This window comes from Zingiber officinale, chromosome 7A (assembly GCF_018446385.1).
Source record: "Zingiber officinale cultivar Zhangliang chromosome 7A, Zo_v1.1, whole genome shotgun sequence".
Lineage (NCBI taxonomy): Eukaryota > Viridiplantae > Streptophyta > Magnoliopsida > Zingiberales > Zingiberaceae > Zingiber > Zingiber officinale.
The window spans coordinates 56950663-56967791 of record NC_055998.1 but is presented as its reverse complement, the minus strand read 5'-3'; the positions used below and the strand labels follow the sequence as shown (position 1 = coordinate 56967791).

At 39.7% G+C, this 17129-nt stretch overlaps 1 non-coding gene across 1 annotated transcript; it reads left to right on the top strand.

The window, feature by feature from the left end:
- The first annotated feature begins 16542 nt into the window (after nt 1-16542).
- Nucleotides 16543-16648, top strand: LOC122003219. Its single transcript, XR_006117873.1, has one exon. It is a non-coding gene; the product is annotated as a small nucleolar RNA R71 (small nucleolar RNA).
- Nucleotides 16649-17129: the final 481 nt, after the last annotated feature.

The window sequence follows — 17129 nt, the reverse complement described above, 5'->3', positions numbered from 1 at the left end:
CAGTGGAGTCAACAAGTTGATCAATCCTGGGTAATGGATAATAATCCTTCGGGCAAGCTTTGTTGAGATCCCAAAAGTCAATGCACACTCGTCATTTATTTCCTGGTTTAGAGACTAACACTACATTAGCCAACCAGCTTGGAAATTGTACTTCCCTAATGTATCCTGCCTCCATAAGTTTGGTTATTTCTTCTTTGATGATCTGATTTTGTTCCGCGCTAAAACTTCTTTTTCTTTGCATGACCGGGCGGGCATCTGGGAAGACATGCAAGGAATGTTCCATGACGGTAGGAGAAACGCCCGAGACTTCTTTGGGAGTCCAGACAAATACATCATTATTCTTCTTTAGGCATTGTACTAATTCAGCCTTCAGAGTAGGCTCAAGATCGGCCGCAATATACGTAGTAGCTTCAGGTCGACCGGCCTGGATCTGAACTTCTTCCTTCTCTTCATAAACTAGGATGGGCTGTTTTTCCCTAATGGCGTTAACCTCCATTCTTTGAATCTTTCGGGCGGTGTTAGCTTCATCTCGAATTATCTCTACATAACATTTTTAGGCTGTCTTCTGATCGCCCCGTACCTCTCCAACTTGATCATCCACAGGAAACTTGATCTTCTAACAAAAAGTAGAAACGACCGCCCTAAACTCGTTTAAGGCAGGTCGACCCAATATCACATTGTAAGAGGATGGAGCATCTACCACCATAAAATAAGATCTCCTGGTTCTCATCAGAGGCTCTTCTCCCAGCGAAATGGCCAACTTTATTTGACCTAAAGGTTGTACTTCATTGCCCGTGAATCCATACAGAGGAGTAATGATTTGTTGAAGTTCACTTGGATCAATTTGTAGCTGATCGAAAGCCTTCTTGAATATAATATTGATGGAACTACCCGTGTCTATGAAGGTACGAGCAATGGCATAGTTGGCTATCACAGCTTTGATGATCAGGGCATCATCATGAGGTATTTCTACCCCCTCAAGATCTCTGGGCCCGAAACTTATTTCAGGACCGGTTGCTCGTTCCATGCTGCACCCTACTGCATGAATTTCCAATCTTCGGGCATGTGCTTTTCTGGCTCTATTAGAATCCCCATCAGTGGGTTCGCCCGCAATTATATTGATATTGCCTCGAGCAGCATTGTTTCTGTTTTCTTCCTATCGAGTTATCACAGCTTCAGAAGGTGCTTTTTCTGATACTTGACTGGTACCAGCCGGGACTGGTATTGCCTCTTGCCGAGGTTCGACCGGGCGATATTCCAGTTTGAGTGGACTTTGTTGCCTAGAGTATTGCTGTCGATAATAGTTCTACCTCTGATACCGCTCCCTATTAGCTCGTCTATTTCTTAAAACAAAACAATCTTCAGTATGATGACTGCTAGTTTTATGATAAGTGCACCATCTCCTTGGTGCCTCTGGCTGTATCTCCACATGTTGTACAGCTTGTGGACGATACTCTGGTTGTCGATGAGGTGGATGAGTTACTCTAGGCCCTCTTGGTGGAGGCACAGGGGCCAGACCTTTCTCCTTGACCTGGGTAGGGGAAGAGGTAGTACCTTCCTTCCTACGAGCAGCTTGAACTTCTTCTACATTAATAAACTCAGTGGCCCGCTCAATCAAGGAATCAAAATTAACAGGGGGATTTCTTACCAAATCTTTAAAGAAATCATTACCATTTAAACCTTGAGAGAAAGCGCTTACTAATATTTCAGTAGTAGCATTAGGTACATCAATAGCAACCTGATTGAACCTTTTGATGTAGGCTCGGATAGACTCTTTAGATGCCTATTTAATTGAAAATAAACTCCAAGGGGTCTTATGATACCTCTTGTTGCTGGAGAAATGGTGTAGAAAGACTTTCTTGAAGTCCTTAAATTTTTTAATAGACTTCTCTGGTAACCTTTTGAACCAGCGCTGTGCCGCTCCTCCGAGGGTAGTGAGAAACATCCAACACTTCACTCCATCAGAGAATTGTTGTAATAATGATACGTTCTCGAACTTCAACAGATGATCTTCTGGATCTGTTGTTCCAGTATATTCTCCGATCTAAAGATTTTGATACCGCTTAGGAAGCGGATTATCCAGTACACTTTGATAGAATGGGGAGATGACCTTCTCTGGTGAGCTATCACTAGTTATCATTTTGAGCTTACGCTTTTCTCTATCTGGTGCTTCGCCAGAGGACTCTTGGAACACAGGCCTCTTGCCCCCTTGATCCATGGGAGTGCAAAGAAAGGCTCGTGGGCGTCTTGCCGGAGAAACAGCAGTTGGAGGAAAATACGCATGTTCTTCTTCTTCCAGCTCTTTTCCTTTCCGATGCTCGGTGGTCGATATTGCTGGATGATGAGCCGTTGGTAGAGTAGCTCCAGTGTGGGCTAGCAGTTGTTGTTGTTGCTATGGCAAGGCTTTCTGAATATGAGAATTGATGAGGAAATCCAAATCCTCACGACTGATAGTGAGTAGGTTTGATTTTCCGGCTTCTTCCATCCTGTAGTCTCAGATTCAGGTGAATTTCCCACAGACGGCGCCAAATTTGATCCTGTCTGAGAAGCTAGACACAACGGAGATCCGGAAGAAGAAACCCACTGCTGGTGGAGAAAAAATACCTATAGAGCACCGATCCGAGAAACCCAAAGTGGATCGGGGAGATGAAACCTCAAGAGTGTCTTCTCGATGCAAGATACCAATGGAGATGAAGAGATCCGATCGAAGAAAATCCCAGATCCGGAGCTCCCAAAGCTGCCTGCACACAAGAGACCAACCAACACTACCGTCAGTGACCTAAGGCCGGGGTGGTAATCCCTGGTTAGGCCCTCCGACGCTCAAGTCAGTGATCTCTCTTGGTGTGGAAGAAGGAGAAAGAAGATGAACAGTAGTTGAAAAATTAGGGTTATGAATGTGCGCAATGATATGAACCTGCGAACTTACTTAGCCAACAGAGAGGATTCCCCTTTTTATACCACTTCATATAACCTCCGTAGTCATGAAGTGGACCCCGGTTTATTAGAGTTCGTTATGAGATGACGTCAGCTGCGTACTTGTGGTAGATGATTTTTAAGGAATCTTTTTCGTACCCCAGATGTACCTCCTTTGTCGTTTAGTACCTGCAAAATAATCTGGAAGCATATTTCCCGCCAAAATATAACACCTATTATGTATTTACATATTACAGATATCTTCATTAATTATCTTATTTGAAATATTCATCTATGATCCTTCCTCATGCGTCTTCTATTTACACCTCTTTTCATGTTAATATTCAGTATCTTTCCAAGGTATTGATCTACCGGCCCGCACTGGCTCTCCTATCGGGGTATGTCCCGACCGATATTAGCCTACCTCCTTCCTGAAGTTATGTCCCGATCGATATTACCCTACCTTTATCATAAAGATATGTCCCGACCAATATTAGCCTACTTCCTTTAAAGTATATAGGTCTTTCTCCTTGGAGGCGTATTTCGGTCAATATAGGTTTATCTCCTATCAAGGTATGTCCCGCCCGATATTAGCATACCTCCTTCCTGAAGTTATGTCCCGGCCGATATTACCCTACCTTCATCATGAAGGTATGTCCCGACCAATATTAGCCTACTTCCTTTAAAGTATATAGGTCTTTCTCCTGGGAGGCGTATTTCGGTCGATATAGACTTATCTCCTATCAGGGTATGTCCCGATCGATATTAGCCTACCTCTTTCTTGAAGTTATGTCCCGGCCGATATTACCCTACCTTCATCATGAAGGTATGTCCCGACCGATATTAGCCTATCTTTTTTGCTTTTCTTTCTTCCTTTTCTTTCCTCATCGGGAGACCCACAAAACCTAACCCATATCAGATATGATCCGCGACAAAAATACAATTTTTACATATATCGATCCTATATTCCATAAAGGAATGTACATGTAATCTAGATCGAAACAAAAATGTAAAATTCTAATAACTAATACAACTCCTGTTGTATTTTATTTTACAATCATGCACACACAATAAAATGCCCTTGACATATCCAAGGGTCCAATCACACAATATCTATATGCCATAATAGTTGGAGCTTGCAACCACAAAGTTAGCACATCCTACTATTATCCTACCTAAATTATATATGACATGTGCATAATCTATTTTAAAACCAAACACACAGAGGCAAACCCTAGCTCTGATACCAATTGTTGGATCAAAGAGAATTTAGATATCTCCACAATGGTATGATATTGTCCACTTTGAGCCTAGGCCCTCATGACTTTACTCTTGGGCTCTCCCCAAAAGGCATCATATCAATGGAGATATCTTTCTCTTTATAAACCCATGATCTTTCCCATATATTTCCAATGTGGGACTATGTTTACAATTTTGCAACACCAACAATCCCCCCCTCAAACAAAGGACCACAAGCTTCCCATGTCCGATCCTCGACCCACCAGGTTTTCCTGTCCCTCGGTCCACCCGACCTACTAGGACTTCCTTGCCTAGTCGCAACTAGGACTTCCTACCTGATGTCTGGTCCTCTTGATCCGAACATAGGAGCTCCCACTTTCTTTGTTCGAGGTCAATATTGTACCCACATGACTCAATCAGACCATAACTCTCGTGCACAGTCGGCGGTTAGACCTTCTAGCAGTCCGGGCTCTGATACCAATTGTAGGATCGAAAAGAATTTAGATATCTCCACAATTACATGATATTGTCCACTTTAGGCCTAAGCCCTCATGGGTTTGCTCTTGGGATCTCCCCAAAAGGCCTCATGCCAATGGAGATATCTTTCTCTTTATAAACCCATGATCTTTCTCATATGTTTTCAATGTGAAACTATGTTTGCAACCTTGCAACACCAACAGGCTCTCTAGGAGTGTCAATTCCTTTGTTGGGAGTAGTCACTTGGGGATCTCCCAAGGTCCGTCCGCTTCGAAGCTCAATTCTATTGCAATGTTCCATAGGATTTACATCTAATTTTTCTTTAAAAAAATCCCTAGTGCTCTGGAGGATAATGAAGTTATCTGCGCCATCTGACTATTAAGGATTTTCAAGTATTTTTCAAAATTTTCCACTTTTTGAGTTAGTTACATGATGTCAATCTTCATCTCCATTTATGTAGCTAAGATCTCCTCAATCAATTTATCAGTTCTGGATTGTTGATAGTTCGGGGGTTGTTGTGGTGGATAGCTTGTTTGTTGCCCCGGTTGATAACTTTGACATTGCCCAATGGGTTTCCCTTGCTCTTGATTATTTTTGTAGAAGTTGGGATAATTCCTCCACCCCAGATTATACGTATTAGAGTATAGATTATTTTTGTATTGTTGATAGTGTGACAATGCCAATAGCGTCACACTACTCAATTTGAGTAATGATAGCTTCACTATGTTGGTCCCCATTAATTCAAACTTCTTTGTTAAGACATTCATTTTTACTGATAAAAGACTTATAGCATCAATGTCATATTTACTAGGCATCTTTATCAGATTTTTGGGAAAAAAACTTCCATTTCTTTCTTATGCCCACTAATGATGGTTAAGAACCACACTTTTTATTATTTCTTTGACCTCTCAAGACTCTTATTCATAAGAGCTCCCCTGGCCAAGGAATCAAGAGATATATTCATGTGATAATTGATTCTATTATAGAATGTGTAGATCATTAACTATGTTTCTAAACCATGATGAGGGCATGATCTGAGCATATTTTTAAATATATCTTATGCTTGATAGAGAGATTCAGTGTTAGACTGTCTGAAGCTCGTAATTAAATTCCTCATATGTGCTATTTTACTAGGTGGGTAGAACTTTTCAAGACATAGCTGCTCACAATGTTCCCAAGACATAATGTTATATACAGGTAAAGAAGAAAGACATTATTTTGCCCTATCACTCAAACAAAAGCCAAAAAGCAGCAATCTGATTGCTTCAGCTATAACTCCATTCATCTTCATCATTCCACAGATTTTATAGAAAACCTCAAGGTGCTGGTTGGGATCCTCATGTGGTCTTCTCCCAAATTGATGTTGTTGCACCATAGTTATTATCGTAGGATTTATCTCAAAATGATTAGCTTTGATATATGGTCTAATAATGCTATACCGGAGTCCTTAAGCAGAAAGTGCTGCGTAATCCTTAAGAGGTTTGTTTCCTATTTGAAATGTTGCTTGTTCTTCTTATTGCTTCTGCATGTTTCTTCTTCTCCAAAAAGTTCTATCAATTTCAGAATCAAGGGGTAGTAATAATCCTACAAGACTAGATCTTTGCATACAAGAATAAGATTGATTCTAATCAAGATTTTACATAAATTAAGAAATGTAGAAAAATGGAATACAAAAAAGCTAAGTGAAAATTTTCCAGTGTAGAAATGAAATTACAGGAATGAAAATAAGAAAAATGCAAGGTAAATGAAAAATAAAAATTATAGAAAATATTTACAAAAAGGAAAAGAAAATGATGTTTAGACTAACTCAAGCATTTGCCCCCTAATGTTATATACGCAATCTCCGACAATGGCGCCAAAAACTTGATGTGTATAATCTGCAAGTGTACGATTGTCGTCAAATTATAAAAAAATATCAAGCATATAGAGATTGGATATAAGCACTAGAGACTAATCACAATGAATTATCTAAACTATCAAACTTTGAGAATTTGTGTTCCTAAAATAGAGAGAAGTGAGAGAAGAGGAAGAGTAAAAAAAGAGATTTGGTTGAGAAAACTTGATTGCAAAGAGTGTTCTAGGAGTTTAGTTTTGTCATGATGTTAATCAATATACCTAAGATTACGCATTACCCATCCTCTATCCTTATGCGCATGTAAGAAGTTGAATTCAATACCAACACTACCCCGCGATGGTCAAGTCAGAGTGCTATCTCTATTAGTATCAAATCCTATCAAGTGGAAGTGGTTATCTAGGAAGTCCGATTAAACGGATACCCTTGTCACTAGGGTCCTCTGGTTATACATTCACTAGGGTACACAAGATACTTGATAACATAGATCTAGAAATAACTTATTAAGCCTAATACAATACTTTCTTGTAGAGAATTATCCTCCCTTTCAACAACAATACACTAGATGTCCAGTAAAAGGGTTACCCTTATCACTAAGGCCCCTTGGTCATAGATCTAGAGCATCCCCTTTACGAGGTAAATAAGATAATACAATCATTCAATCAAACATGAGATCTAAGCAAGACTCACCATATATACATAAGATCAAATAAACACAAGGCATAAAAACATGTCATATGGATAGAAAATTAGCAAATCCTGGAGAATACATCAATTAGACATCACAACTACTCTCTTAATCCTAAAATAAAGTGATCTACTATAGAACAAGAGGAGGTGAATCCAAAGACATTGACATTGAAAGCTTAAAATTCAATCTAAAGAAAAGAGGGAGAAAAACTTATCTAAGATGAAGAGTGGTCTGTGGATCCAATTCTATGCTTTCGGAGTTAAAGGAGATGGTGAACATAGCTTCGGATCTTTGATTGGGGCATGAAAAGGGTGTAGATCTAGACCAAGATGGATCTTCCAAGAGGGAGAACCTCCTCCCCTTTGAAAAGGGGAAGAACTCCCCTTTCATAGAGCAAGACATGACCTTGGGCATGACCCGTGTAATGGCTATGCCTTTTGGCACGACCAAGGCTTGAATTAACTCTGCTAGAGTGGCATGACCGCGCCTTTTGGCATGGCATGAGTATGAAGCCATTTGAGTGGAAAAGCACCGTCGTGCCAATTGGCACGACCACACCTGACTTGGCTCTATATGCTTGGCACAGCCTGACCCTGCTTCGACTATGGAAATCTGGCATGGACGTGTGAAACCACACGACCTGGACTTGCTATGCTCTAGTGGAGTGGCACGACTGTGCCCTTTGGTACGGTCGTGGTTTGCTTGTCCACTGGTGTAGAGCCACGACCATGTGGAAACACACTTCCAGGCTCTACTCTTCTCCTTTAATCATTCCAAAGCATGCCTCAACACTATTTTTAATTTGAAAATGCATCTTGTCAATAGAAAAGTGAACAAAGAGTAGATCTCTAGTAAATAAAATAATTATGCTGAAACTATGATAAAGAGGGGTGAAATTGCATAGAATATACACAATGAAAGCAAGTAAATGTGCATTAAAGCATGCATAAAATTATATATAATCTACGCACATCATGCTACATCTCTACTTAATTATTATTGGTAACTTTAATATTATCTTGCACTTATTCTTTGAAGATAGTAGGACTGTTACTATCTCATACTTGTCTGATCTTGCTTCTTTGGAAGAACTAATATTAGTATTGTCCAATGAAAGTGGTCAAGGATCGATGGCCTTAGAGTAGGAGTCGGATGGGCTCTGAACCACATAAAAATAACCAAGTCTTTACTTTTACTTTCTTTTTTATTTTTGCTGTAATTCTTACTCTAACTTGATTTTATGTTAATGATAAAGAAAAGATTTTTAACGAATGAGATTCCCCCCCCCCCCCCCCTCTCGTCTATCACGATCCAACACTAAGAACTAGATGTTGAGAACCACATAGGTAAAGGATGACATGTGAAGAAAATTTTAAGGGTTTGATACATCTGAAATATTAAGGATATTATAAGAGGTGGACTCTTGGGCAACATAACGTAACAACCAAGGAAGACCTAAAAACAATGAGCTTTGAGAGATTGTATGAGATTCTAATCTTAGGATTTGAGTTGACTAAACTATGGATTAGGGGCATAGAATGACTCTCTCAGTTTAGTCAATTGGACATATTTAAAAAGTAACTATTGATCAATCGTTTCGGACCTCTTTATATACACAATAATGCATAAAAATAATCCTTTGATTCATGGTTTGTTGATATGTGTGAATCATGCATATGTTTTCGGTCTCATTTATCATATATTTATTACATCATATTAGCATATTTTGTATAAACTTCTAACTTTTTTATTATTTTCATCTTTTTAGTTCAGATGACTTCTCTTTGAGTATTTTATTGATAGGACATGAGATCTTGACATTGGAGCTATTTAGAGACAAAAATATATTGGAGTGGCATTATAAAATGATATACAACCATGTATCATCCTTGGTGCCAGAATTATCTTTGGAACATTGCCAAGAGCATCCAACAAGAACACGGCTAGATCATGGCACTTGCCACGGCTGTAAACATTCAGGATTTGTGCAAGAAGCTTTCCAAAACAATCCATGACCTACCCATGGTGCTTACCTACCATGGTCATGGATCATTAGGTTAATGATGGTGACACCCCTATAAATTTTTTTAAAAAATTTGTTATATTTTTAGAAACTTAAGAGGTTATAAAGGCAACCTGGGGATGTTGATTTGAAGCATGGAGGAGTTTTTGCAATAGGAGACCCCAGGAGAGAGTCATCTTCGAAGAGATCCAAGGAGCCTAGTGATTCTAACCACTGAAGAGCACATGGAAATCATCTAGAGACGTCACGACATTATTGACCTCCGCAAGTGTACGGATATGTCGTAAGTAATAATAAAAGATATCGAATCCACAGGGACTGGAATAAGTACTAAAGATGTCTCAAAGCAAGTTAGCTAAACAACCAATCAATTGATTTACAAAATCTAAGTATAACTATGAAAGGCAAACAAAGAAATGAAAGAATAAGAATCTAGAATAAGGGCAATGATAAATGTATGTTCTAGGAGTTTTGGTTTCTTTGTAATGTTATTCAATGTAATGATCTACCAAATCTTATTTCTCAATTGCCTACCGTTTGTAGAAGGTTGCCGGTTCCCTCTTGCAATAGACAACCGGCATAGGACTAAAATATATCTAATGTGATCAATTAGGAATGAACCCTATGTTGTCCTTACACGGGCTTGCCTGTCACGTGCGCCCCTCAGAAAAAAACATAGAAATCCACTACTTCTCAACCTCATCAAGATATAAGGATTAATGCATACAATCTATCCTACCCTCTTGAAATACCTAATTTCCCCTTCAAGATTACCCCTCAAACGTCCTTACATGGGCATGTTCCTGTCACGAACATCCCTCAGAAAATCGAATGAGGAATTACCTCTACAAGATCCACAAGATATTCAAACATTCAATCAATCATGGTAATTAATCCCTAATCACAACAATCCACACACAAAAGAATAGATACAAATAGGGCAAAATCATAGAAATAGAAATGTTGGCAAATCCACAAGAGTTTACATCAAGTCTCCATTACAAATACTCCCTCCATCCTAGAACAAGAGATCTAATCCATGGAACAAGAAAAGAATCCAAAAGAATAAGAAAAGATAAACATCTTGATCCCCAAATCCAACAAAGAAAGGGAAGAAAAGTTTATCTACGATGAAGAATCATCTTCGAATCCAATCCTCACTCCCTGGAGTCGAAACGTTGAAGATCCGCCCTTAGAATCGCCGAAAATCCCTCCAAGATGGTGGACGAATGCCCAAATCTTCAATTCCCCCCAAAAGGGAGAAGATCCCCTTTGAAATGAAGAAGAAACCTTTATATAGAGGGGGGAATTTGGGCGCCACACGACCCCAGGACCTGGCCATGTGTGGGACACGGTCTGGCTCACTCCCCTCTCTGCCTGTCTCACATGGCCATGTGTGAGACACGGCCATATCTGGCTCTGCCACTACACTCCTTGCACGACCGTGTAGATCCACACGACCTGCGCTACCTCCGGCTCTGGAACTCCTGCATGGTCCATGTGAAGCACACGGCCAGGGCATTCTTGGCCTCTAGAATTGTTGCACGGGTCGTGTGTAGCACACGGCCAGGGCATTCTTCGGCTCTGGAAGGCTTGCATAACCGTGTAGTGTACACTGCCTGGCTTCCTCTGGCTTCCCATCTTGGCACGGCCGTGTGAGGTTCACACGGCCAAGGCCACTTCCTTTTCTGCTGCAGTCACAGGGGCAGTGATCCACACATGGCCTGGGCAACCCCCCATGGTAGGGTCGTGTGGCTCACAGGGCTTGTGCCTTCCCTCCTTGTTCAAGTGTCAAAATCTTCTCTAAATTCGACTCTTGTGTACACAAAATGCATAAAAGCAGATTTCTGAACAAAAAAAATAAATATGCTCAAAAGGAAAGTTGGAAGTACGAAAGTGCATAGATAAAGCATGTACAAAGTATGTGAATGTGCGTCAAAATATGCTAAACAAGTGTATATAATCTACGCACATCACAACCCCAGACTTAAACCTTTGCTTGTCCTCAAGCAAAATGCTGCAATCTAAATTCATATGTCCTATAATGCTCTCATATCCCAAATGCATTCTCCTAACTCTATCAAAAGGTTTCATTAGTAAGCATGATCATGAAAACAAGTTATGTTTGGCTCAAGCATAAGTACCCTGTGCACAGTGCAAATAAAACAACTCAAAACTCTTCAAGTTTCAATCTATGTCCTAGTCAAGTCGTCATCAAGTTTGAATTCCTAATGTTTCCAATGATAGACAAGTAACCAGTGATAGACACTTACTTGCCACACACTTGGTTCATATTTTTCAATCAATCCAAGGTCTCAAAGGCGTGCTCAATCTCAAGAGAAGCTAAACAGTCATTTCCCCAATAACCTAACTCGGTCTCAAAGGGGTGACTTACTAGATTCCACTCACGACAACTATTTTTTATATCCCTTTTTAATTTTTTTTTCTTTGCTTTTTTTCACACTCTTTTTGTTTCATAAGTATTTGCATTATGCAAATCTTATTCACAAATGTGCTTTTAGCACAAATGTTGGGATATTTTGATTTTTCCAAATGAGCTTACATGAGTTGAGCCTCATCCAGTAACCAAAATGAAGTTTGAGAAATCACCATGGAAACCAAGTACTAAACAAACAAGATGAATCATGAATATTTCAATGATATCAACCATTCAAGCATCAAGTATAGGTGTAGTGAAGATAGATCTTTAAGGTCAAGCCAAGACTAAAACTTATCTCCATAAGATACTTGCTTATTTCATGCTACCCAAGATAGAGAAAAGAGGTACATTAAGCATACTTCTAGCATCACTTAAAACATCATGAATCTAGATAATGAATGTGCTAACATTTAATCTTGAAGACAAGAAAGCATATAAGTGAAGTTTTGATGTTCTTAAGATGTATGCCACAAGATTTCAAAAGATAGACAAGTGACTATCAAAAATCAAGCAATCCAAGCAAAACAATCGAAATAAAATGCAGAACAAAACTAAACATGTAGAAAACAAGCAAAAACTGAAAACTAGAATGCAAAAAGAAAAATCAGGTTCGACACCCCCCCCCCCAGACATAAACTTTTCATCGTCCTGATAAAATCAATATGGTGGAGGAGGTGGAGGTGGAGGAGGACGAGGAAAAGGATGCCTACGACGTGATTGGCCAATGGGAAAACTAGGGAAACCTGAAGTTTCGCTCAGGATTATATGATACTCAAACAAAGCATCTACTTGTTGGCTGGTGACACTCATGCTTTGCATAAAATCTCTCATTCTAGCTTGATCCGTATCATAATCCTGGACAAATTCAGCCACTTAACCTTGAAAATTCCTTGTGAATCGAAAGTGCTCTTGTACTTCTCTAAACTGATTATCTGATAAAGAGAAGCGATCTTCCAACATTCTTCGTTGGGCATCATACTTCTCATGAAGTGATTCTAGAGAAGTACAAAAATCAGAAAAGTCAAATCTGGAGGAACCCGTAACATAGGCAAAAGAATGCCTAGCAGGATCTGGGTGTCCGGAGGGCTGCGGGTATCCAGATGTCGAGGGCTCAATGTGTGGCTCTATGTCTCTGGATATGGAGGGGACATTTTTGGGGTCTACATCAGTGATTATCCAATTAGATGGGTTGTGAACTAAAGTTCGATCAGGACAAGGAAGAGGTAAAGGAAAACCATTCCTCCTAGGAAATGCGAAACCGTTCTCATCCCAAATAATCATTTTCATAGCAAGACATGCATCCATGTCGATCATATCATTGCCATGAATAACTTCCAACCCATCTAAATCAAGTTCCAAGTTAATTGCTATTTGAGTAATCAACCCACCAAGAACTATTGATCCCGAAGACGTCCTCGCAGCTCTCACTAAGGTTTACAGAAAATGAAAATCGGAATCAAAATCAAACTTATGCAACATAACCCATAGAGTATAAAGTTCTACTTTCTTAACGACTCCATCACTTTCCCCTCTACCAAAAATAGTTTTTCTCATGACTCGATGCAAATATCTAAAAATAGGGTTTTGCATGTGAGAAGGCTTGGCTCTAGAGGGCTCATAGGGATGATCTAATCCGGTGATAGACTTCCAAAAATTGTTCCAATTGAACCTAGAGTCAAACCTCCAAGAGCTGCCGAAAGACAATCCAAAACAAGTGTTGAAATCACTAAATGTCCATTGAAATTCTTGATTCATTAATCTAAAAGTTATCTTGCCAACATAATCATCCTCATTGGCCAAATGGGCATCTATTAAACTTAGAAACTCCAAAACAAGGCGAGGATAAATAGGTCGATGTGTGTACAATATATCACTCCAATCTAGGAACCCAATCAACCAATCTATATCGTCTCTAATTCCCATCATATCTAAAACGGTTGGGTCCATATACCTAGTACACACGATCTTTCTATTGACAAGAATTGCAAATCTAGTTATTTGATCATCATTTCTAAACACAATATTGAATTCGTTGTCATTACCTTCGTTGCGTGAGGTCCTCTTTCCTTTTCCTTGCACCAGTTGTTTCCCTTTGTCTTTGGATGACTCTTTCCCTTTGTCTCCACCACTAGATCCACCACCACCCTTGCAAAGTCTCTTCAATAGGTTGGACATATTGTCAAGTTTGAGTGGGAAAGGGTACTGTTTATGGTTGGAGGAACTAGATCTTGAAGAAATAGATCTTAGGGTTATGAAAGTGGAGATCTTGGATCTAGGAGAAGAAAAGAATCTAGATCTAGATGAAGTTTGTGGAAAAGAAAGAGTTTTAGACCTAGATCTGAGAAGATTTGGAAGAAAGGTTGAAGAAGAGAGGAGTTTTGGAGAGAAGAGGGTGTTGAGATGAGGAGGGTGTGTGGGGGACACGGCTTGAATCTGGTCGTGTATAGGAGATATGGCCTGGTAAGATTTCTCTACACGGGTTGTGTAGATCTACACGGCCCTTGCCTTCTCCTTCTCGGGTTTAGTCACACGGCCGTGCCAATTGGCACGACCATATCCTTCTTCTTCTCGACTATCCTTGCACGGCTGTGTTTGGGACACGACCTTACCAACTTCCTTCTCTGGATTCAGCATACGGTCGTGTCAGATGACACGGGCAGTGCATGCTTCTACACTAGTTCCTTCACACGGCTGTGTGTGAGACACGGCCAAGAAGTTCTCCTCCTTTGGATTCTTTACATGGTCGTGTCTAGGACACGGCCATGCACCTTTTCTTCTCTGGAGACTCCACACGGTCGTGTCATGTAGACACGACCCAAGCATCTCCCTTCTCTGCAGCATATGCCTGGCCGTGTACAGCACACGACCATGCTCTGTTTTGCTCCACTTGATGATTTTTCTCCTTTCTAGCTCTTCCAACACTTCCATGCCCATGAAGAAGTCATGACCAGCTCATGGAAGTGAAATTTCAACCTAAAAACAAAGAAAAAACCAAGTAAAAACACTACTAATGAACAATAGAAACATGGAGTGAAACTAATTAAAAAGAATCCTTAGGTTGCCTCCCAAGAAGAATTTGTTTAAGATCTTTAGCTTGACCAATCTTGATTACTCCTCTCTTTTCCTTTCCCTTGGAGGGCAGACATATTTGTCATTTTTGTTGGGAGGTCTTCTCCCAACATCTTCCGCCATAAAATTTTCTTCGTTTGGTGGCCTCCCATGAGGATGGAAGTTCCATTCCTCCAGTTTGTAAATGCTTGCCCTGCTACAAGCATTTAATAGAGAAAAGACATGGTTAGAGACATTAGATAAATTATATTCCAACTGTTCCTTACCAATCACCAAAGAGAGTTTATGATTTTTAACATCTATAATAGCTCCTGCTGTAGCAAGGAGTGGTTTTCCCAATATGATAGGGATTTTTGGCTCCTCCTCCATGTCTAACACAACAAAATCGGTGGGAATTATACTCCCACCTACTTCTACCGGCACATCTTTAACGATACCCATAAGGTACCTGCAGGAGTGATCAACAAGTTGTAGTGTCATGGTAGTAAGTTTAAAATTTTTGAGACCTAATTTATTACAAATAGAATAAGGAATGAGGCAAACACTTGCCCCCAAATCACAAAAAGCTTTCTTAATAAATTAAGTTCCTTATTGCAAGGAATATAAAAGCTTCCAGGGTCTTTCAACTTTGGGGAAGTATTCTTTTCCAAAAGAGCGTTGCATTCCTCTATAAGTGCAATGGTCTCTATATCTCCTTTCCTTCTTTTTTTTGACATGATGTCCTTCAAGAATTTGGCAAACTTGGGCATTTGAAGGATTACATCAATGAGTGGTACTTCAACACATATTTCTTTCACCTTCTCCAAGAATTTGCCAAACTCTTCATCCTTTTTCAACATAATAAGTCTTTGAGGAAAAGGGACTACTATGCTTTGATGGTTGAGTGGAAGAGTCTCTTCAACCTTAGTGGTACTCTCCTCATTGTCTTGAATTTTATTTGGTGTTGGAGGAGAGAGCTCTTCTTCAATTTGTATCCCTTTTGGAGCAGTCACTTGGGGATCTCCCAAGGTCCGTCCGCTCCTAAGCTCAATTCTATTGCAGTGCTCCATAGAATTGACATCAGGCTTGCCAGGTAGTTGTCCTGGTGCTCTAGAAGATGAGGAAGCTAGTTGGGCAATCTGACTCTCCAGAATCTTTTGATGTCTATCAGAATTATCCATTCTCTGAATAAGCTTTAAAATGTCCTGCTTCATTTCATTCTGATTGGAGATAATTTATTCAAACATCTTTTCAATTTTAGACGTAGGAAAGCCTTGAGAAGATTGTTGCTGAAAATTTTGCTGCCCGGATTGAAAATTAGGCCTTGCCCCCATGGATGGTCCTTGATCTTGGTTATTTTTGTAAGAGAAATTAGAATGACTCTTCCATCCAGGGTTGTAAGTATTTGAGTATGGATTGTTCTGCCTTTGATTGAAACCCATGATTGCATCACATTGCTCTAATTGATTGATTTGTGCAATGATAGCACCCAATGAACATGAGTCATTTGAATGTTCAGAACTTCCACATACTTCACAAGAAGAAACAATGACATTGACCGTACTTGAGCTAGCTCCCATATTCTCAAACCTTTTTGTAAGAGCATCCAGTTTGCAGCCAATAAAGTCACTACATCAACATCAAATTTTCCTTATGCTTTTGTTGTTGGGTTCATACAAGAATAGCCACCACTTCTTTCATTAGCCAATTGATGGTGGTTTTGTGCTACACTTTCAATTATCTCCTCAGCCTCATCCAAACTCTTATTCATAAGTGCCCCTCCAGCAGCTGAATCAAGGGTCACTTTTGTATGATAATTAATGTCGTTATAAAATGTATGTAGCACTAACCACCTTTCCAAATCATGGTGTGGGCATTGTTTGAGCATACTATTGTATCTATCCCAAGCTTCAAATAAAGATTCAGAGTCCACTTGCTTGAAGCTTGCAATAATCTTTCTCATATAAGCTGTTTTACTTGGAGGATAGAATTTGTCGAAGAATTGTTGCTCACATTGCTCCCATGTGGTGATGCTATTTGGAGCCAAAGAGTTTAACCATTGCTTGGCTCTATCTCTTAAAGTGAACCCAAATAGTAGTAGGCGCACTGCTTTTGAAGGAACACCATTCATTTTCATTATTCCGCGTATCTCGTAGAAGACCTCCAAATGTTGATTTGGGTCTTCATGCGGTCCTCCACCAAATTGATTTTGCTGCACCATAGATATAATTGTAGGTTTGATCTCAAAATTATTTGCTTCAACTAAAGGCCTTGAAATACTAGATCGAAAACCTCTAGCATAAGGTGCTGCATAATCTTTTAGTGGTCTATTCGCCATAATGGAATGTTCTTGTTCTTCTTGTTGTCTTTGCATAATTTTTCTTCTATGAAATGTTCTATCTATCTCAGGGTCTAGAGGAAGAAGTTCTCCTGCAAAGTTAGATCT